This window comes from Motacilla alba, chromosome 4 (genome assembly GCF_015832195.1).
Source record: "Motacilla alba alba isolate MOTALB_02 chromosome 4, Motacilla_alba_V1.0_pri, whole genome shotgun sequence".
Taxonomy (NCBI): domain Eukaryota; kingdom Metazoa; phylum Chordata; class Aves; order Passeriformes; family Motacillidae; genus Motacilla; species Motacilla alba.
The window spans coordinates 27,895,901-27,920,443 of record NC_052019.1 but is presented as its reverse complement, the minus strand read 5'-3'; the positions used below and the strand labels follow the sequence as shown (position 1 = coordinate 27,920,443).

Below are 24,543 nucleotides of genomic sequence, written 5' to 3'. Positions count from 1 at the left end.
TGATTAGACTGCAAGATCTTCTTGAACAAGAGCAGATAGAACACAGTGTCCTGTGATAAACATGTATTCAAAGTGATTTTCTGTATTTGAAAACTGTGTAGTGACTTCATATTTCTCCTCTGCTTCAGAATCCTGTCATGTGAACTCAACTGTGTGTGATTTAATCTTTCCACTTTGTTTCTGACACTTGAAAACAGTTGTGGAAAAACTACTGAAAATCAAGGCAGGAGGTGGACATGTAAATACTCTCTGATAGGAACAACTCCCTTGGGGATGTGAAGAGCTGTACAGAGTTATGTGAAAATAAATTTGGAATAAAAAGCAGAGCAAGTAACAATACGGCCAAGTGGATAAAGTCCAGATGTTCATTTGCAACACAACTCGCTGAGTAAGTTATAACTAGAATATGAAGGCCAAATACATGATAAATATATCTTATAACAGTCCTTGTCCCTAAATAAAAAATATTTCCTTTCTAAACATCCACTTATGCTCTCCATCTTACTTGTTTCATCTATTTTCTTGGTCTTGCAAGATCTGAAGTTGCAAGATGTTATGTTACCATGGCGTCCACCATAGAGCACCTGAAGCTGTAGCTTTTAAAAGATAAATAGATAATAATTCTTCTGAGAACTTTTGTAACTCATTGAATTCTGAGGTCAATAAATAGCAAAGAAGGGGAGAGGGGAAGGGAGAGATGGAGGAAGTTCCAGACCTGCTACTTCTAGCTCCCAGCCTGACTTCTTAGAATATGAAAGCAATCTAAGCTTTCTTTTGGTTTTCTTTCGGTTTTCTTTCTCTGGGTTTCTTTTTCTTTCACTAAGGATAGCTTAGAAAAAAACAATTTGGTAAAAAACAAGACAGCTTTCGAAAATATGATGGAAGTTATGGATACAGCCTCCTTCATGTAGGGTACCTACCTAGGAGCAATGTTCAGTAGTACAGAACTGTATTTATGTTGCACTTTGAAGCTAACAAAGAGATAATGATTGCTAATAAATCAAGTGATAAATCTGATTGATTTTTTTTAATCTTCTACAGTTATATTAGTAATCTGATGGGGGCAGGGAGGGCACTTTGTGGAACATATCCCTTTCAATGAAACCCTAAGTGTTCCATGTGGTATGGTTATGAAGAAGTTCTGATGTCTTGGAAACGTAGGAAAACTTAGGGTGGAAGTGACTTCTGGAGCTATCAGCTAAAGCTCCTTCTTAAAGAAAAGCTAATTTTAAAGGTAGATCAGGATTTTTCACTTGTCTTGCAAGTCTTCAGATATGGAAAATCCAAACTGCTCTGGACCCTTATTTTGGTGCTTAACTACTTTCATTATTCAGATAATTTTCTTTATATCCAATGTAATTGCTCTTGCTGTTACTCACTGCTGCCACCTTGACCTTTTGCTCTACTTGTCTGAGCAGTGTTCAGTTTCCTCTATATCTCTCCTCATAGAATGCATCCAGTTTCTCCTTAGCCACCTCTTTTCTAGCCTCCACAAGCTCCATTCCCTCAGCCACTCCTCACCAGTGCCAGGTGGAGGGTAATGACCCATTCCCTTAGTCCACTGCTAGTTCTCCCAGCAAAAAAAAGGGCAAAAAAGCTAAACCATTACAACCTCCATACAAATCTAAAAGAACCCACAACAAAACACACCATCATCTGTTACACCTTTATCAGTCTTTACATTGTCTGTATGTTGTGGGAATTTTTATATTTTTTTTCTTACTGCTACTTAGAATACTTTTGGAGTATACTAGAAAATTATTTCTTCCCTATTTAAAATTAGTTTTATTTCATTAATTATATAGAATAAAAAATCTTAAAATCAGTTAGTCTTTTACAGCTGAATTCAGTTAGTTCCCTCAGCCCCTAAAATGACTGTGAATTGGATGTGTTTAAGATTATATCTATTGAAAAAATGCACTCAACCCAAAAGTTATCACAAGAAAAGCTAGAGGGATGACAACTTAAAGCAAGTAAACTAGGTCATAACAGTTTGCAACTATCTGAAAAGCTTTATACAACAATGGTAAAACCTAGACTTCTAAACAAGGCAAAAAAGAGCATCAGGATGTGAACAAAAGAAGGAAGATAATGCCAAATAAAGAATAGAAAAGAAAAGACAAAAGAGGAAATAGGAAGAAAGGTCTCTAAATATTGGTCTTAGTTCTGGTTTTGGTTACATTAATTTTCACAGAATCCAGGAGAGCAAAAAAATTCCCCTTCTCAAAGGTCACTAAGAAAGATTTGAGATGGAATTCATGGGAAACAGGAAACTCAGGGAATGTTTCAATATTTTGATATCAGTCTATGAATACCAAAGTGAAGGAATTTATAATCTGTTTAGTTTTTCATGAGAAATGCAGAAGCTTCTGCAGTACTAAGAGTTATTAATACTTTCCAGTGTTTTGAAGCACGACAGCAAAGCTGTAGTCCATTCTTACCTCTGCCAGCTAGCCATGGGTTTAGATTTATTCTATGAGATAATTATTAAATTTACCTGTGTCTCAGGGTTGTTTTGTTTGTTAGAGCTGTTTGGTTGGTTTTTTTTTTGAGGGGTTCTTTTGTGACTGCAGGTGGATGGATATTGCTCGTGGGGTTCGGTGGGAGTTTTTGGTTTTCTTTAAGAACAAGTACTCTGAAACAGAGCATGATGTCTGAAAACCTGGACCTGTTCAAATCAGTGATAGAGCTCTCAATACCACAGGGTCATGATTTTATCCAATAATTAGAGTTCTTGATCCTTACCTAAACTGCCTATATGAGAAACTGGAGCTTGATTTCAGGAAGATTGGCCTCTCTTGAGTTTAATCTCAATCTGTCCATTTTTCCATGAAATTTCAGAACTCTTCTTCCTCTTGGCTGAGCTTTCACCTCGGCAGATGATTTGGACTACAGTCTGTATTCTGCAGCATGATGTGTGGTTGAAAGCTTTGGCACTCTACACAGCTGCTCAGTGATGCTCAACAATAAGTACTGTGGTTGAATGCACTGCTTGAATTTGAACTTTCTGTCCAGCAGAGTCTTAAAACTTCAAGGATGGAGACTGCAGTCCTTGGGGAATTTTCTCCAGTGTTTCTGAAGGAACAAGATGTTTTTACATTTCAGCTTGAACCTCCCAGACATCAATTTTTGGCTGTGGCAGATCATTCTTATTGCTCTCAATTTCTCTTGCCTGTGAAAGTTTCTTAACGCCTAACACTGATGAGGGAAAAACAAGAAGCTTAGATTCTGATACCTGTACAAACTAGATTTTTGTGAACTGGAGTCTCCAATAATAAATGTTTTAATATCCAGACCCATATACATTCTGAATTTTTTTCCTTTCCTTTCTAATAATATTCTATTTCATGTAAAATGATTACACACTATTTAATACGTAGAAATTTTTTCTTCTTATCTGAGCCTGGCCATTTTCAATTGAGTTCTGGTTCATATCTTAATGAATAAATGACTCGAAAACAAACAAAAAAAATTGTTAGTATAAAATTAGGAATTACCCTATTTTTTTTTTCCTTTCTTACCTTGTTTGTCAGCACATGCTCTTCAGAATAGGGTAGTGAGGATGCTTTCCTGGATGTCACTTTGGCAGAGTTTTGAGAATGGTAATTGTCCTCCACAGTGCCATAAGAAGTGAAGCAGTTCTCATCTTGAAATGTTAAGTTATATAATCAAAAGAAACTTTACCAGACAAACTGAGTGTTCTGAATAAGTAAAGACTTTTTCACTCTTCAGTATTCTTTCTGATTCATTATTGCCCTCTGGTAGTGTAGAAATAGCAGTGTTTTCCTTATTTCTGCACCGGTCTGAAACCTAACAACCATCTGGTAAGAAAGGCTTGGTAAGAAAGGAAAATTTCCAATAAAAATTATTCTTAGAAGAACAAAATCTATCCTATTCATTTTAATAACTGTTGAGCCATATATACCTTTTAATTAAGTGTAAGGAAAGGTGATCATAAGACAGGAGGTTAAACTCTTGTAGAAAGGAATCTCATTAAAGTTATTGTATTGCTCCCATTTCAATGCCCGGTTTTCAGAAGAGATGATATATAATTATTCTTGCTTACAGTAAAACTAGGATGCTAGCACAATTCCCTGGGTGCTTGTAAGAACTGATGCTGCCGTTGAAATATTAGATATGATCCGAAGAGAGGAAGCGCTGCCCACGCAGGGAGGGCAGGAGAGGTTAGCTGTAACTATTCAGTCAATGAAAAAACAGGGGATCCTCACAAAAGGGTATGAAAATTACTTCATCCACAAGCTGTAAACAAACTTATCCTAGCAACAGAGTGCATTAAGAGCTGTATTGACATAAACACCATAATATTTGGGCTTAAGAACTAGGCTCTTAGTAAAAGTTTGGAAAGCAGTTTGTTCAATGTGGTAAGCAGTACGTTAGTGTTGTGATGCATCTCCAGAAAAACTGGAGAAGGAAAAACATGTATTTTTATTGAACTTTCTAAGAAACTTATAGTGGCATTAACTAAACACCACATACCAAGTCAGTCATGAAGTCAACTGAAAAATGCAGTTTTTGCTAGTCTTCTCTGAAGCACTTTATGAGACTTCATTACAGTCTTTTATTTCATATACAGCAGCAGAGAAGTATGGTTAAAAAAATAATTCAAAGGACTGCAACACCTTAATGGAGCAAATATGCACAGAGGTATTATAACTATTTCTCAGGGCAATACTCTTTGTTGTATCCCAGTCTATTTGTAGCATTTTGGTCCATCTTGTATTTTTTTCATTATATTCACTACAGTTATATGACTTTCTAATATAATTGTTTTGATGGGAAAAGTATATTTATGGTAAATATGTTGGCCTAGTCTCCCCAAATGTTATTACTAAGGCTGTATTGCCAAACCTCTGCAACAAAAATATTTTTTCAAGGTATTTATGTTATGGTACAGGATGGCATTTTTAAATAGACTGTCTCAAAAACACCTTTAGGTACACTTCTGCAATCTCTAAAGAGTTAGATAACTCTGAAGTTAGATACACCAGGTGACTCTACAGAGGGCTGCCCCAGGTTCTCTTTCGAAAGCCCCTGTTACAAGGAAATGGAAAGTATGCTCCTGATGAATAACACCCCTGAGAGGCAACAAGAGATCTGCTGTTTTCCTAATGATCAGAAGAACTGACAACACACAGAAGCCTTTATATCACCAGAGAAAAAGTGATAGACACTGCACATTATCAATATCTTACTGAAATACAGAATCCATGCGCCAGTGGTCCACATGATCTGTACTTTAGCATGGTAGAGTGAAGAAAAATTGTCTGAGATTTTGTGTACTAGAGATGCAGATTGAGCTTCTCTGAATGGAGGGGGTAAACGATAGAAAACACTTATGTGAAGAGATGTCTTCTTTGTGTTAAATGCCATTGAGCCATGATTCTGCCCAGATTTGTTTCTGACAATCAATTTCTCTGTTTACAACTTGCAGATGAAAAGCAGTTTCCAATATCTAGAGTGCTTTGTGTCTTTCCCCAATAAAATTAATTGGTTTGATGATGTGCAGGATTGCTAAATGCTGGTCACAGCTCCACGACACAATATCAGTAAGTCCAACCACTGTTTGCAGAAAGATGGCATGTGATGGAATTTAATTTCCTTTATCAAAGGTCACTTTCTACTAACAAAACATTGGAGTTTAAGTGATTAAAGAACAACTGTATAGAAGAATTTTATCTAATACTGAGTATAACTATCAAATAGAAGAAGTGTTACTGCAAGTCTGGGGATCTAACAGTAGCAAAGGGGGTTGCATGTAATTTATTTATTTAAAAGACAATATCTTGGCTGTCTGGCATCACTTTTCCATGAAGTAACCTGTAAAGTAGGTGAAAACAAGTAATTTAATACAACCAATGCACAGGCCAGAAGTTGAAACAGACTTTCAACTGCATATTAGATCTACAAAAGAAGATCTTAGGTAAAGTCGGACTGTTAGGTCAGAATAATTAAGTTCTAAGGTCTACCAGGGTGCTATTACTTCATATAAAGAGCTGAATCACAGCATTTGGAGAAGTGTAGTACATGTGACATGTGGATTTCGTTCTGTCAGTATGAAATGCAGTCTTACATGCTTCTAATTTTTTCATCAAATTGAAAAAGGAAAACTTTAAATAAATAGCTTGTATTCTTTTATGGTTTTTGGGTGAAGGTAAAAGCTTTCCAATTAATGCATCAAGCATATATTTAAAATTTAATTGAAGTGATCAATTAGTGTTACATTACTTTTAAGTGTCTTATTAGCAGGATGGCATTCACACTTCCACTGACATAAATCATTCCTTTCAAAATAATTATTTTGAATATTTTTACAAATTAAAAAATTATACTTGTGCTTGGATGAAACTGTTTCTGACAGCAACATGACTCTTTTCTGACTCCTGAATATTTTGAACTTGTACAGAAAAACTTGTGTAGACATGTTCAGATCACCTCTCTCAGCCAATGTAAAATTACAATGTAAAATCTCTTGCCAAATTGTTTATGATACCTTTTTTAACCTGTTCTTAAAGGCTTGCAAGAAATAAGAAGACTGAGGAGTCTCCCTGTTTAGTGGTAGATCCAAGGATTAGGCATTGGAAAGCTTTTTTTTCTGCAATTTAAACTTCTTCCTTGTTATGCTGTCCTCTATAAAGATGGGAAACATCTCTTGCTTTTGACATAGCTAAATATTATCATTCTTTTCCATTGCTGTTCTTCCTTCACCTTCTGCCCTTTGAGTTGAGCAACTGTAAATTCTTTTCATTTCTCTGGAAACGAAATCCTCAGAATTCTACTTTAGATAAGGTTGTTATCGCCTATTCAGGTAATGCTCACATTTGAACATTCTAGGATGATGTTTATTCTTTTGGTTTGTCTTTTAAGTAACTCAGATTCTTGAGTGTGGAATCCCTGTTGGGACAGTTTCAAAAAAAGGTGTGGCAAGCACACAGACCACTTCATGACTTGCTGGTAAGGGCAGTTGCATGGAGTTGAGAAATGCGGGTCGCTTTTGAAGGGAAGGGAGTTGAATTTGTCTTTCACACCCTGGATGAATGCTGGAATTTATACAGAAGAAAGCTATGATTGTTTGTACCTCTTGTGAGTTAGCTAACAAGAAAGCTATAGAAGTGAGAGACAAGTGGAGTCACTGGAAGGGTGGGCCAACCTGATTGACTTTTACGGCGAAACAGCTACCTGGACGGATGAGTGGAGAGCGGTGGGTATTGTCCACCTCGACACCGTCTCTCGCTACTTCCTCATAGGCAAATTCAGGAAGTGTGGGCTGGATGAGTGGGCAGGAAAGTGGTTTGATAACTGGCTGAATAGCAGACCCCAGAGAGTCATTAGCAATGACACAAGATCTAGTTGGAAGCCTGTCATGAGTAGTGTCCGCAAAGGTTCAATATTGGGCCTAGTATTGTTTAACTTACTCATCAGTGACTTGCTCAGAAGGTACTCTACTCCTTCATCCAAGTTCGCAGATGCATCAAAACTGGGAGGAGTGGTTGATATCCCAGGGTGCTGTGCTCACCCTTCAGAAAGACCTTGACAGGTTGGAGAGATGGACTAGAGGAACCTTCTGAAATTCAATAAAGGCAAATGCAGGGTTCTGCATCTGGGTGTGTAATCCCAGACACCAGCATAGGCTGCAACTGACCTGCTGGAAAACAGCTCTGCAGAGCTGGAAGTCCATGAGTCAGCTTTGTTTTGCTTTTTATCTGTAAATGAGGAAATAAGGGAAGTGCTGGATGATTTAATAAAGGCTGATAGGCTCACTTAGTCCAGTAATCGGGTCGTATGACCATTATTCTTACAGCTCCACTGAGGTGGTTGGCTGAATACTAGAACCCTTCACCCTTTGTCATATTCACTGCCATAACCTTGCCAGATATATCTCTCTTTCATCCAAAGCAACAATTTGTGCTTATATTTGTTGTCCACTATTTCAAGTGACCACACACACTCTCCAAGGTTTTTTGTTCATACATCTTAATAATAATCACTATAAATGTCACTGTAGTTTGCTGGAGAGCTCACAGGAAGCTATTTTTTATGTTATTGGGTTAACATATTACAGAGCTTCTTCATTATAGCTGAGCTGCCACTCTACATGGGAAATTAGTGATTGCCAGTAGGGTGGGTGAGTATCTGTTTTTTATGTAATTTATCATTAAGGATTATGATACTCTTAATTTTTATTTTTTTTAGGTAAGGATTAACATGCTTGACTTGGAATTTCTCTTTCTCAGATTAAATGTTTAGACTTGCTAATAAACCCAGACATGCTATTTTGCCACACACCTATAGCATAAATAATTAATTTCTTCATAAGGACCTTTTATAACTCTCTTTTTTGCATATATAAAGTGTATACGCACACACACACACACACACACATACACACATATATTTATCATATATTTATATATACACTTTCCTTGTAAAGCATATTTCAGTTTTCATCCTCTCAAAGCTTTAGCATATAGGAAATATTTGAATCTGCATCACTCCATGTGTGTACTTGTATTTACTCCCTGTGTCTTAATCTAATCATCCAGAAAGCTTGTGACAGTAAGTGTAGACTGGTTTCCTTGTCTGCAGCAACATTCTTTCAAAGGGAAGATTCCCTGGTGAATTCATTATTACACAGAAGTCCCACCCCCATGAAACTGCTGTAGATACATAACAGGATTACTGTTCAGGAGTTTACTAGGATGCAAGTAAAAGTGTTCCAGTCAGTCAGCAGCAAGCATCTCTGACTAAGGTAGGAGAATGCTTTCTTTTACACACCTCATGAAAACATAAGAAAGCATTTATATTTACTTTCTGTACATAAAATTACTTTGCATATTACATTATCGGTTCACTTTATATGAAAAAGGTGGGTTTTTTTCACTTGTCTGAATCTGACTCTATAAAAATAACTTGTTTAGGTTAATGCATTCACAGTCAGTCAAACAGTAGATGTGAAGATTGCTTTACTGTTCAGAGAGAATCTATATATATTTTCAAATATATTTTAAAATACTGAAGGGAGAGCTTCTGTACTTAATAGATCATTAATGATTTTGACAGCTGATATTTGGGGGATTTTTGTTGCTTAACATAATTTCCCTGTTTCTTGTAGTTTCATAGCTGCAGGGAAATGAAAATTCTAGTTCCAAAATATTAGCTGTTGTATATTATATCTTTAAAAACAATACATATTTTGCCTCTGAATTAGAGTTTTGATAATGTAGTTCTCAACACTTACAGAAAGGATTTGATACGAATCTTCTAACTTCATTAGCTAATGAATGTGTCAAATGTATTCATGTAATTCTCAGGAAAGAAATTAGCTGGATCTAATAACCTAATGGCATAGAAGTGCTCTCAAAATGTTGAGCTGCCTAATCGATGGGGTGACAAATGAAATGATCTGTGGTCTGCAAGGTTAGGAGTTAATTGAATGAAGAGACCATATTGACAGTATTTTATTTTTTTAACAGTTGCTCATATATTCCTAATGGAAAGCTTGGTGTTATTCTTCCTTAAAGTAATTGCACATTCATCCTTAATTGAAATTCCCAGGTTTTATCTAGCAAATTGCTTTTATGCAGAGTAAGGGTCTTTGGCATTTATACTTTGGAGATTTAAGTTATCGATGTGATATATTGAGAACCTACTTGTAACTATAAGTGGCTAAAAAACATTTTAACCTGCACTGAAAATTTCCTGTACTCTCAGATTCTAAAAGCTTGTGTGAGTGCTGGGAAATACTTCAATTTATGCAATATATTTCATGTTTTAGATCCTGTTTGCTCTCCACATTACTGTATGAGGAAATATAAAACATTTTCATTTTTTTGAAGAAGGTTTTCATTATTTCATTGATAGCTAGATTGAGAAGACTATTTAATGACATCTAGATCCTTATAAGAGTCCTCGTCCAAATTCTAGTAAGTCTCCTTACTAGGATTCAGATACCAGAAATGTCACAACAAATAATGTTTAAATGATTATCCGGTGTCAAAAAAAAAAAAAAATAGGAAATCTAGCTGCTTTTTCTGCACTTCCTACAACTGCTCCATCTTCAGGGCACCCAGTGATCCGAACTAACTTCTTTATTCTGACCACAAACTCTGCACACCCTCTTATACTCAGTGAAAGCCTGTATCTGCCAGCTGGTTCTGGCAACATGAAGTATTTGAAGATGTCCATGCTCTTTGCAGAAGGTTGGACTAGATGGCTTTTGGACATCCTTTCCAACCCAAAATATTCTATGATTTTTGTCCTTTCTGTGCTCATCCAGCAGCAGTTATCCTGAATGTCTCGATTTTAACACCACCTAATACTGGGAAAAGGAAAGAAACAAAGATTCAGAAAAAATGTGGTTCAGCTGTAGAAACATAAATATCATCACTAACTCATGTTTAAATAAAGACAGAGTGAAGTATAAAATTAAAGCAAGCTGGATAGGAGTTTGGCATGAGGCAACAGCATCACCCTATGCTTTACCACAGGGGTGGTTGATGAACTGACAACACAGGCAATGTCATGATCAGTAGTAGGTGTGAAGGTATGCCCAAACCCTGGGATATAATTTTAATACAGAGATATCTGAAGATATCCAAGTGGTAGAAAGAGAGGATGTCTCAGTGATAACCATGTACCACAAAAATTACTGCTGCTGAAGAGCTTGGCAGCCCTGGTTTCACCTTTCAGACCTAGGACCTCGGGACTGACCTAAACATGCTGTGCAGCTGATTCTCTGCGCAGGGGCACGTGGACATAAGTCAAGTAGACTGCCAGGCAGATTGTTTTTGCTGCCTGTGGTTTTGGGGAGTCAGTTATGCTAAGTCCAGAAAACAGTAGTTAATTCAGCACGTACTGAAAGCTTGTTATACTACAGATATGCAATAAATAATTTCCTTCATCACTTGAAGCTTTAAACAGGGAATAAAGTGTTGATAATTAACTGGAAACTGGTTCTCAAATACTAGGTTCTTTTTAGGACATCTCTGTAGCACATGAATTTTCAGCATGTTCTGGGATTGTATGAACTTTACAATTGATTCTACTATTGCAGGGTCCAGCTCTTACCTCCAGGGCTCCTGAGCAGGGGCTTATTAAGTTTCAACTATTTGGTTTCAGGGAGGTACTGTGCAATGCAGAAATATGAACAGTGTTCTCCACTGATACTAACCTGATACTACCAAAGCTATCCTGAGTAAATAGTTCTTTTCTTTCTTGATTTATATAGAGTTTGGACATATTCAACACTAATGGGACTGCCTGCTAACCTTAGTAGGTTTTAATCTATAATCATGCTTTGACTATTGCTAAAATATTTTTATTTTTACTCCAGCCTTTGAATCTCTGTTTTCCCCCTCAAATCTCACTGTCCTCCAGTGCTTAACACATATGAACTAAGCAGGTCCCCTCCATTCCTTTAGCTTGGGAACAAAAACAGCTTAGAGAATGGTATCTCAGAACTGCACAGTGAAATAAAGCCTGCATCCTTTGAAACTTGACAATGAACAATCACCTGTCCTTTTCTTCTCACATTTGACTGTCATTCATATTTAATAGGTGAAAGATGTGTTTTCAGAGTAAGGAATAGAAAGACAAAGAAAATGGAGGAGAAGAAAGTGCCTAAAGTTGTATCCACAGAGTTATTACATATAATTCATGGTTTTGTGGTTAGAAAAGTACAAAGAAAAGCAACTCACTCTGACCAAAATGCAATCTGACTGTATGATGAGAATATAAATTCCACATCTTAGAAACTTAGGAGGCATGCAAAACACAAACACATTGTGTGGAGAGAGAAGGAAAGAGAAATCCTTCATTGCCTAACAAAGAAAGAACCTACTTTTCTTCACTGCAGAAGGAACTGCCATCCTGTTCCTACTACACAAGTCTTACAATAGGTTAAAGTATCTTGGCCAAAAGTGACTTCATTATGAAATTGCCTTCTGCAATCTCTTTTCTTGCATTTTTAACACTATGTAATAACAATTAAAAACCAGAGGGCACTATGAAGTGCAGTTTGGAAAGGAGAAAAGAGAGGGATTTTTGGGACAGGGTTTTGTTTGTTTGTTTGTTTTTTGGTTTTGGGATTTGTTTGGGTTTTTGTTTTTTAATGTATAAGAGTTTTTTTGCTTTTTGGCTTTTTTGTTTTTGTTTAAATCCACAGTCCAGGAAAAATCTGCTTCAGTCATGTTGTTGGAAGGTAAGAGGGAAATTGATAGCAGAAACTTTAACACTGTTGCTAATATTTAATGTTCCTAAGCACCTCAACCACTTTTTCATTAGAGAAACAGGTTTGAGTTCTTAAAATTCCTTCTTTCTGGGTTTCTGAAATAAGTCCATGCTGGCTGCGATAACATTGCCACAGAGGCAAGGCTTGGAGCATGATGGAGTGATACTTTTTTTATCTCCACTTCTTTCTCTATTGAGAGCTGGTGAAAAGAGGGAAACATATTTACAGGAATAGAGATTTTACTGATAATGTCGTGCAGCGCCTTGAGGACAAACAGTAATCATAGAATATATTGATAGCATCTTCTTAATAACTCCCCTATATCTGCTCATACCAACCTGGCTAGTAACTGGTAGTTTATAAGGCTGCTAATTTGCTGGGTGTGATAAATGCACCTCTGAATGACAGGAGGAGTCCTCATGCTAATTGTTTGCTTTATGAATGCTTATTGCAGACCACTGGAAAAATATCCCTTTGTTTTGCTGAATATTCTGATTTCAGTATATATTTACAAAATTACAGTATCATTCTTTCCCTTTCCCTTTTACTTTCTTAGGAGTGACTCATACAAAAATTAAGATACCTAGTACAAAGAAACCTCTTTGAAACATCTCTTTGTTTTTGCATCGTTTTTCCCATATTATTTCTCTTCCTCTCTTGATTTACCTTTAGGGAGAATATAATGCAGTTGCAAATGCCAGAGACAAAATTACTTGTCAATGAAGCAATTGGTCTGGAAATCTCTAGCCATTCAGTTGGGTATGGCAAGTGGAGGTGCGCAAGCTACACCTAGTGTTATTTGTCTAGTCTGGGGTGTTTTTTCCCATGCCTAGCTGCCTGCTAAGCATTTGAAAGAGTCAGTCTTTGAAAGGCAATGGCTGTTCTCACAATGGAAACCACCCTGTTACCCCAAAAGACTAGTTGCTGTGTAAAAGAGCATGGAAGAACACTATATAGTTAAAGAATATTTTGGGGGATCCTCTTTTGAAATAGAAATTTGCAATAAAATAGAAATAAGATGTTCCTTTTGTTGAACACTGCACATAGAGCAAGAAAGGAGGCAGCAGTAGAAAGAAAGCAATTGGCACTTGACTAAATTACCTCCTTCAGTAACTACTATCTATATAGCAGGCACCTCTCTCCCCTCTATTAATCTTTGTTCTGACGTAAGCTACCTTCATAGCGATTATTTAGAACTCACCACAATGAAGTATTTAGCTTTTAAGTAAATTTCTTTTGTTATAAAAACATTGATGCAGTACAAATACAGAACTATGAATTAAGAGTCTGTATGTGCTACTTGAGGTCTTGTAATTACAACCAAAAAAAAGTTGTTCTTGGCTTGATATGGAAATATTTTGTTTTCTATTATGTACAGATTTGTATCACCAAAAAATGAAATTAATAAGCAAGCTTACAAGATTTCAATCTTGTTATCTTAACAAAAATCTGTAAGGCAATGAGGTACTTGCAACCTAAATTTTACATATGGTTGTATATTATATAGATCTATAAATCAAGCGTCAAATGGTCAAATGTAGAAAAAAAAGTGGGCTATTTAAAGCATATATAAAGATTTCTACTTTTTTTTTTTTACAATATAAACATGAGCACAGAAAAGCATAAAGCTGTAAATTCAGATATGGATACATATATATTATTTATAGATATGGATACATATATACTATATATATGTATAAATATAATTATTTATACATAAATCTCCACTGAAAGTTCTGGAATTAACTTCTGTTTAGATATCTATATATATATATAGATATATATATATATATATATGAAAATTCTGATGTGTATTTACACAAAGGTGAGACTCATTCTTGAGTCTTTTGAAATGCAAAAATATCTTTGAAATGCAATACTGTTCATGAACCACTTAAGATGTACTTTTGAAAAGATGGCTTGAGAGTGCATAACAATCTATATTGATGCATAAGGAGCAATGAGATAGCTATTAATTATCTAGGTAATAATTATTTTAATGTCTTTTTAGTCTTGCCATGGTTTTATTTACTTGACTTCCCTGTAGTAAAGGCCTGTCAAAAGGCTTCTAACTGGTTTAGCACTCAGTTTTACAAGTGGTCTGGATAATTCATCTACAGTGCTAATTCTATTTAGATTCCACTAATGCTACTGAAATTTATCTAGCTTTATTTGACCTTATGTTCACTTAATTGAAAATGCTATTGACACAGCAAAAATCACACAAGTGTAATTATGTATATCTTTCTCAAAATTGGTGAGATGAAGGGTAATATTTTTTCAGCCAGCTCTCTGATACTCAGAGTTTGTGCCTTGGCTTTATATCAGTAAAGTACTAAGGGTATCCTGCCTGATCAGAAGGAACAAAAGTCATTTTCTAGAGAGTTTCAGAGTCCATTTGGCATCTAATAGAAGCCTAGGTATATGCTAAACAGGAATCTAGAATTCTATTATCCAGAATTTTTTCATAAATTAACACACTTGTCAGCACAGATTCTTTGTTCATAAATTTAAATTCAGGTGCATTTGTGCCTGAACCTCACTTTCCTATTTTAATTTGAGCTTTTGAAAGGAAAGCCTTCACAAATACCAGTAATGGAAACATGGCATACACACTCTCCATAGTCTCTGTAAGAGCTGTTCACAAGAGAACAGCTTTGAATATTATAGAGAATACAGCTATATATAAGATTAGAATTTGGTTGTTTTATCCTGCAATATTCTGGATTTCATGCTGGATTTCATGCAGTTGCTAGTCATGTTGAGTTTTATCAAACACGCAGTTAATGGATTCCATTTGACAGAGCTACAGCACAGTATGGGCTTACTCCTGGCAGTTCTTTATATTGTCATGTCATTTTTCAAGTTTCCCCTCAAAGTTACTCTACTGGCTCCCCTTAGTTCTGGACTTTGATCAAGCTGAGTAGGTGAGCCTTTGGACAGGTTGCTGTCAAAATGGTGAAGGCATTTCCCACCTTTACCCAGGAAATGCTCTAAGTAGATTATGAGCCCTTGCTGCTCCTATTTTCCCCCTTTATCTTGCACTTGCTGAGTGGGATTTGTTCACTCTACCCAGGTTACCAGTCACAGGCCAGAGACACACAAACTGTAATATGTAGTTGTAAACTGGGTTACTGACTAGCGCTGATCTATGCCTCTGCAGTTCATTGGGCTGAGGAAGGCAAATGGCTATCAATTTTTAAAAAACAAAGTCATAAAACCACAAGAATCCACAAATCATAGGTTGATTCCAGACTTGTGAGTAGAAGGATAACTGCATTATTTTAAACTAGGTCATCTAGACCAGGTGCAAACATTGATCAAGACAGTCTATTGCTAAATAGCTATTTTCTGAAATGCTATCTTATTCTAACAATCTGAGTCTTTGTCAAGGGTGGGAGTAGGATTGTGAGAAGAGTAAGAATTATTATTTTGATTCTTGAAATAAATGAGGACGAAAATAATATACCATTAAGATATTGGGTGCATCTCTTCTTTTTTTTTTGTTTGTTTGGTTGGTTGTTTTTTTCCTTGATGTCAAGACACAGATCTGTTATTTTGACATAAAAGAGAAGCATTTTCTTCCTTTCTTATCCAAGAGTTGTCAAATAAATCTCTGTCAGGTGAATCTAATGTTTGCAGAAAAGCTGTTCCTGTAAGAAGCATCAAATTAGCCTACTTATGTCACTTAGTACCCTGTGCTTTAGTGTTCTCTGACTATAGATTAGTTTCTGTGCTCTAATTCCTGCCATTAATATTCACCCACCCTAATCTTGCTTTGCTATGCATTATTTATCAGGTTTAAAAAGTGTTATAACAAGTTTAACTAGGTAACAGGCAAAAACTGTTGTCCAAAAAGTGTTTTTAACCTGAACAGTTCTTACTCTGAAGAAGATGTGAAAAATGTTATTTAAAATGAGACAATTTTACAGATAGTGGGGACATGTTCTTTGTTCAGGTTTTTTTTCTTTCTGTACAACCATCTGTTTCTTCAAATGCTAAGAATAAAAATAAATTTCTATACAATTTAATTTTTAAAATATTTAAAAGTTGGAAATTTGAGAAAAACCCAGTAAGTATACCAAAGGGAATCTTTCCTACCAGAATGGGACTCAAGCTACAAAATATAAAAGGGCCTTCTACAGGTACTTCCGTAGTCTGTTGGGCAGAAGTGCTCTTGTAGATGCTTTAAGAACTATGGTTTGCTGGGTGGAAAACTGGCTGGATGGCCATGGCCAGAGGGTGTGGTGAAGGGTGCTACGTCCAGCTGGCCACCAGTCACCAGTGGGGTTCCAGAAGGCTCGGTCTTGAGCCCAGCCCTGTTAATGGCTTTGACAGGATTCTGGATGAGATGGTCAAGGGCACGCTCAGTCAGTTTGCAGATGACACCAAGCTGAGTGACAGAGTTGATCTGAGGGAGGGCAGGAAGGCTCTGCAGAGGGGTCTGGACTGACTGGACTAATGGGCCAAGGCCAGTTTTATGAGGTTCAACAAGGCCAAGTGCTGGGTCCTGCACTTTGGTCACAACAAACCCATGCAGCACTACAGGCTGGAAGAAGAGTGGCTGGAAAACTGCTCATCAGAAAAGGAGCTGGGGGTGCTGGCAACACTGGCTGAACGTGAGTCTGAGTGCCCAGGTGGCCACAAAGGCCAATGGCACCCTGGCCTGCGTCAGCAATAGTGTGGCCAGCAGGACCAGGGCAGGAATTGTCCCCCTGTGCTCAGCACTGGTGAAGCATCACCTCAAATCCTGTGTCAAGTTCTGGACCCCCTCACTTCAAGAAATACATTGAGGTGCAGCAGCATGTCCAGAGAAGCTGGTGAAGGGTCTGGAACAGAAGTCCTGTGAAGAGTGGCTGAGGAAGTCATTTACACTGGAGAAAAGGAGGCTCAGTTGTGATTTTCTCTCCTAAGATTACTTGAATGGAGGTTGTAGCAAGGTGTGGGTCAGCCTCTTCTCCCAATCACCAAGCAAAAGGACAATAGGCCTCATGTATTAGGGGTGGTTTAGATTGATTGCTGGGAAAAAATTCTTCATGGAAAGGGCTGTCAAGCATTGAAACAGGCTGCCCAAGGAAGTGGTGGAGTAAGCAGCCCAGAATATATTTAAAAGCCATGTAGACACGATTTGGTGGTGGATTTGGCAGGGTTGATGGTTTAACTGTATGATCTTAAGGGGCTGTTTACTCTATGGCATTTGCTGAATAGTTTTGATGAATGAAAAATTATTTTCATAACAAGAAGAAATTTTAAATCTTTGATTTTTAAGAAGGATATTTGTATTGGGTAAAAGAACAAAATATGCAAAATGTCAGTGGGGATTACCAGCTCCTACAAGGGTATAGGATTAGGGAGACAATCCCTGAAAAATGTGTTGAGAGTGTTTTGGTGCACATTTAATCTGAGACCTCAGATGATAATAATCATGAAAAGACAAGAAAACAAGCATGGGACTTACACTCCTATGAACATAACGCAACTCTCCTGTGGAAAGGGGGACAGCTGCCTTCTGAGAACAGGGCAGAAATCTGGGCCAGTCAGTTAAGTGAGAATTTAAGATAAATATATTGCTGTTTTCAGGAATTTAACATTTTTCATGAGTTCCTTCATGAATTTTTAAATTTTAAAAGTTTGAGTATATTTGAGTATTCAACTAAATTTTGAATATTTGAATATTCAACTAACAGTAAGCAAGACTACCACTGGAGCTGTTGCATCAGGTATCCATTATATATCAAGTGAAGAGAAAGCTAGCTTTGTAAACACGTAAAAATTGTTATGTGGGAGAATAATTTGACTAAATACTTATTCATATTTAAATAAGTGATATGGTTCTACATATAAATAAGTAAAAAAATGTGTAACCTGCATGTATTATATACATATATTTTATATATATATATATATAGAGAGAGAGAGAGAGAAAGGAGCTGCATAGTTTTCTTTCCTAAAGAATAATCTAATCATTAGAGCAGTAAAGTGCATACCTTTGGATACCTTTTCTGTTCTTTGTCTTATTTCAGGCAGAAGAATAATAAATATTTACAGCAGTTATAGCTGTAGTACCCATCAGTATCTATATTTTTTTGTAAGTTACATGGCTGGTGATTCCCTTGATCAGGGACACTACTGAAGGTTTAACCTCAACACATATAATCTAAAAGTTCATATTTCCATCAAAAATGAAGGGGTCTGAGCTGAAGCTACTGTGGGAAGCTGGATCCACAGTAGCACTCTTTTTATTGTATTTGCTTTGAGTGGAAAAAAAATTCTAGCTCAGAATATCTGACATTTGAGGAAAAATATATGATCTGGAGAAAGTGAATAAACTTTAAACTCATATAAGAATATCTTGGAGCTGATGTAATGCATGAGTTGAGGGAAATTATAAATTGCTGGAGGATATTGTCATAGACTTATCCTCATTTGTGGTTTAGGAATACATCTAATGTTGACTTTGTAAAGCCAGTTGGTTTCTCTGAGTCACTTTTAAGACGCTTCATGTTCATATGACAGTGAATTTGATTTTTACTGATTCCTCTATTTTCTTCTGCAAATAAGTTATTTATTACAGATTATGTATTAAATATGTTGCCCCAAAATATTAGTTTAAAATTATAAAATTAGAAACATTGAATTTCTATGTATGTGGTAGTCAAGAACTCTCCAAATGAAGTAAAACATAAAGTTGTTATACACCCACATCATTAAACCAGGAATTAAGGAATTAAAATATTTGTGTTACTTCTTTTATGAAGATGCAGATATGTTTTATGCAGAAACATTCCTTATTCTTTATCCTACTTCTCCAGTGAAACATCTGCTTTAATGATGTATTTATGCTTCAGTTGATAAAATTCAAAGTTTTTAAAGATTTAGGTATGTAATCATGGAGCACAAATGAAAACAAATCAGTGATGCCTGGAAATGAAAGGCTTTATGCTTCCCCTGTGACCTGCAGTGCATCCTGTGAATCATTCATTTTCTAAGTATTAACCTAAAATTATTTTTTTATAAAATATATCCTCTTCGTTCCTTTTTTGTCTGTTTTGAACTAAAACATCAAAAAACACACTTTGTTTTCTCTGTAATACAGCCATAACTAATGCTAGTACTAGAACTAAAATGGGAGGAGATTATCTGTGCCTGGACTGAATATATTTTACTTTTGAGGTATAACTATAACTCTTACCACAAACCCCAAGCTTGTACTAGTAGGTGTCTGTGATGCATGTGTGGGATTATAAGGGACCAAATTTTGCTTTTGCTTGTCAGCTCCATAAGATTCATACAGCGGGATGCTTCTGTCTCTGTTCATAACTGGCAGCCTTGAAACCCTGAAACTCTAAGCTTCTTTTCATGGGACATCTAGATCACCCTGCAGTCCCAGTGACGAGGAGGTCTTATCTGGTTCAGCAATGGAGAGAATCCTTTGCATCTCAAAGGATTACATCTTCTTGTGCAATGTTCAGCAATGTTCTGGATGCAGAGGGGTTAAGCAGCATAGGGAGATGGTAAGTGTTGGTTTCAATGCTGTTTCCAATTAGGTTTGATAAAAATTGTATACAGAAGCAACAGTCAAGGGCAATGGGGAATTGCTTTAGAACAGAAGAACAGATGCTGAAGTCAGGTTTATGTTCCAGGTGATTGGTATAATAAGCTTCAGGAAATAATGCAAGAGATAGCAGAGCATTTTAAACAATGTTCTCTGCATAATTTTTCTGTGTTTTTTTATGCGTGGGCTTCATCATTCTGTGGAACAACTGGCATGCTGCATTCTGAATGTACCTGTATTCATCCCAGGAGAGAAGCTGTGGCTGAACTGAGACACTTATCATTAGCATTTGATGTATACTGAAATAAGGAATGCACTTCTTACCCTATTAGTACTTTTCTATTTGGATGGAACTTGGAAATAACTTGAAAATCCAAGGAAATATTGTTTAAAGATATTTTGCATCTTGTATTTTTAAATTCTCTCCTTCTAAATTCCCCTAAAAAAGCATGAAACAAATTATACCAGAGTGATTTTATATGTGTTTCCCAAAGTTTACAAGATCTACTGGTTGAGGGCTTACATCTCTCTGCCCTTGGTTTTGAGTATCTCTACGGCCCACTCCTGGTGTGCTGAAAGGTCTTCCTGCCATGTGCCTCTGCTGTGCTAAAAAACATCAAAGAGGGCAGGACTGGACAGATACAACAGGACAGTGGGGGTGGATTAATTAGCAATAAGCTAAATGCTTTTTATTGGACATTGTCTACACAGTTTTGTCTTTTTGCTATGTTTTTTGATTGTGTCCTCATGATGTCCTCCAAATGAAGTGTTCAGCATCTTCTGAGCAATCTGGTGTTTCTTTTTGTTGTTGCAGGACTAGGTCTCTGGTATTGCTGCACTTTGAGATACATCATAAGAGAACATGACTGGAGCCTACAGCCTCTGCAGTCACTCTGAAAATTTCAAAGTTCCTCTCACCATCCCATTAGTCATTTTTTCCATGAAAGCCCTCACACTATTTTCAATGGGGTAAAGAAATAATTTTAAATTAGAGACTGCAAATACACTGCTTGAGAAGATGTATTTGACAGCATACTACACTCTGGCATCAGCCCTCTTTACTAAAGCCCTGCTGGGGAATTTCACATCAGTTTTTTCAGTATTTTGGGCAATTTATCTATCATTGGAGAAAAGACTGATGATATAAACCATTTCCTTTGGGAGGACTTTTTTTTCATGCTTTAGAGTCCTTTTTTCTGAGCCCATGAGATAAACAGATGGGTAGACAGCTGCTGTTCCACATTGCTGAGGTGACCAGCAGCAAAAATTCAGGATAACAGAATCTTCTCTGGTGAAGGTTTGCTCAGAGCTCACCTCAGAACTGCAAAGGAATGTGAAATCTTCCCAAGCAGTTCAGAAGCACACATCTCTCAGTGTAAGAAAGATCACTCAATCTGATGGCAAAATGCCAAAACACTTGGGGCAGACAGTGTAGTAGATATGTGGCTTAATTTCAAGTTAGTAGTGCCGTCACACTACTTAGCAATACCCAGTCTGGCTTTAGCAACCTGAGCTACTTTTAACAGAGGAAAAAGAAGACATTAAAACTTCTGCAACATAAATAGTACTGTCCTTGTTGTTTAGGATGGCAGCAGGCAGTCCTCCTTGTTTAGGATGGCAGCAGGCAGTCTTCCAGGACAACACACTAAAGAAAAATAAGGAATTTATTCATTACTTCCCAACAGCAAGCAGAGGTTTAGCCATTTCCTGTAAAGCAGGGCTTCAGAAAATGTAACAGCTGCTTTGGAAGACACATACCATAACCATGTCCCCCCTTCCCCCTTCTTTCCCTGACTTTTTTGCTTTTGAGCATGATGTCATATGGTATGGAATATCCCTTTGGCCAGTATGAGTCAGCTGTCTCCTCCCAGCTTCTTGTGAGCCTCAGCTCTGCTCATTGAGGGAGACAGAGTTGGGGGGGAGAAACCTCAGTGCTGCGTAAGCACTGTCCAGCCACTGCCAAAACATCTGTGTATTGGTGTGTTATCCACATGGTTGTGGGGTGTTTTTTTCCCACTTTAGGAATACAAGAAGTTGTGGCAACATGAAGTAATGCTGTTAATACAGCTTGGTGTCATGCTCAGGCTTGCTGAGGGTGTGCTCAATTCCACTGTCCATGTCACTGATGAAGATATTAAACGGTGCCAGTTCCAACACCTGCCCTTGAGGAACACCACTTGTCACTGCTCTCTGCTTGGATATTGTGCTGCCAAACACCACTCTGAGTGCAACCATCCAGACAGCTCTTTTTCCCCAACATGTTCTGTCCATCAAATCCGTAACTTTCCAGTTTAGAGACAAGGATGTCATATGGGACAGTGTAAAATGCTTTGCACAAGTACAGGTAGATGTCAGTCACTCTTCCCCCATCCACTACCTCTATATCTGTTATAGAAGGCCACCAAATTTTTAATGCACAATTTTCCTTTGGAGAAGCCATGTTTGCTATCACCCATCATGTCTTTATTTTCCGTGTGCCTTCACCATAGTTACCGGGAGGATCTGATCCATGATCTTGGCAGGCATAAACATGAGACTGACTGACTTGTAGTTCTCTGCTTGTGGATATCTTGCTGCTGAAATGTTGCAATTAAAACACGCAGAGAAAATACTACTCAGAGAGGTTCTGTGATGCACCTTTCATGTATTATAAGAATTAATCCACAACCCCCATTCATAAACTTGGTTTGCACTCTACCCAAAGAGGACCCTGTTGTTTCAAGTTTGAGTAGATGAAACAAAAAGATAGTGCCAAGGAAGTGATTGCTTGCTGATAAAGACAAAAGGGTGGGCAGAATGTACCATGTGGTAGGAAATTATTACTATGAAGCGGGTCAGTTTGAGAAACTAGAAGAGCAGCAAAGAGTTTCTGTAGAAGGAAAAACAGTAAGGCAGGTAAGGACAGATAAGAGCATTTTATGACCATTGTTTAGGTTAAGGCAGAGAACTTCTTAGCACACAGAAGGAGAATGTGATTCTATATAAATCCTACAGTCTAGCTGGTCTTTTTACCACTTATGCCATGTGGAATCTGCTGTGGTACTTTTCAGAGTATAATGCGGAAAAATAAATGAAGGCTATTAACTTAGCATAAGACCACTTACTTACAATAAAATCTATTGTATCAAAAGATAATAGCTAGCAGCCAACACATCTGGGGCAGTGAGTAGTCATGTCCCCTTTGAGCTCTACGGTACAGCTTCTTGCATAGCAGGGAAGTCTTGGCTCTTAGTCAATATTTCTTTTTCGGAGTCAGCAGAAACCATCTTCATCTTTTCTTCCTTTGCCTAAATTGGTCATATCTGCCCAAACCTCAACCTGCAGTGTGTCTCAGAACAAAATCTTCTTAATGTGGGTGGACTGTGGGAATATTTTTATGGCTAGGTTCTCATTCTTGTTGAAATCAATGCTTTCAATTTAACAATAAATTATATCCTGGTTATGACCCCATCCTTTTAGCAGCTCTCTCAAGTGTATTTTGGTTCTGTTTCATTTCAGAAGCTTACTGAGTCGGAATGTTCTTAGACTCTGTGGAAATTTATCAGCAGTAAAAGTTGCAAACTCCAGTGTCAGCATAATCCAAAGTCTAATATTTTCTTTTAGAACAGGTATCCCTCATTGTCTAGTCTTGGCTGTAAACTGACATATAAGAGGCAGGTGGCATCCAGTTATGACTTCCAAAGAGGAGAGACTGCTCTTTTACATAGATCAATCCACTCTACAGGGGTTGAAGAACTATTGGATGACAGCTGGAGGCTGCACAAGCATAAGAACCTACCAATTTAATCTGCTGTGGTCTTCCTGCATTTTCAAACACAGAATAAGCCTGTGAATTGATAATAGTATATGTGATAACTGAACTGAGAGTAATGTGGGTTACACATATCTGACTATTCATGTCCTCATGTAAATTCAAATAGATGAAATAAATTCACACTGGTTTTCCTGTGGGGTGTAGTGGCAGAGCAGCACATGGAGAATCAGTTTAAACTTACCATTGATCTCAAGATAACTTCAAATGCCAACCGCATCATTACAATGCTGTTGAGTGAGACACATCATACAGGTTGACAGGATCAGATTCAGCATGATTCTTTAGTATTTGGTTGTTTTGAAGTTTTTATTATATATTTTAGGTATCTTTCTTTCTATTCCTGGATTCTGTCTTTCTAGAGATCCTCATCCTCCTTAATAAATTAGTGATGGCTTATTAATCATGGAATGGTTTGGGTTGGAAGGGACCTTAAGGACAATCTAGTTCCAAAGTTCTTGCCATGGTCTTCCACTAGACCAATGCCCCATCCAACCTGGCTTCGAACTGTCAGGAATGGCATATCCACAACACATCTGGACAACCTGTTCCATTGCCTCACCACTCCTAAAGGTAACACCTTCCCTCATTTTGTTGTTTGATTTTACTACATCTCTGGGTTCTTTGCAGTCAGCAGAAAGAACAGATTCACATGTGCAACACAGTTTTACAAAACACTTTGCAAGAGATTGGAACAAAAGATTAGTTTACCCTACTGTTTGAAAGAAATAGAGATTTATTGTTTTTTCCCCAAATGCCCTTTTATTGAGGCTGGATTATAATTAAATCATTTTGCAATTGTCCCCTCATCTCATGCTTTCTTACTTTTTGTAGATAATATTTTTAGAACTCTACATTATTCATATACTTCTCAGAGGGCAACAAAACATACTTATCTCAATCATTCTCTTGACATTTCCAGTCTCCTTT

At 37.1% G+C, this 24,543-nt stretch overlaps 1 protein-coding gene across 1 annotated transcript in view; it reads left to right on the top strand.

The window, feature by feature from the left end:
- Positions 1–8,751: 8,751 nt before the first annotated feature.
- The window catches only part of DLC1 (DLC1 Rho GTPase activating protein), a 244,427-nt gene continuing 228,635 nt past the window's right edge, over positions 8,752–24,543 (top strand). The window contains exon 1 of the mRNA XM_038136748.1: positions 8,752–8,767. The gene's annotated coding sequence lies outside the window, so the exon portion shown is untranslated. The remainder of the gene's footprint in view (positions 8,768–24,543) is intronic.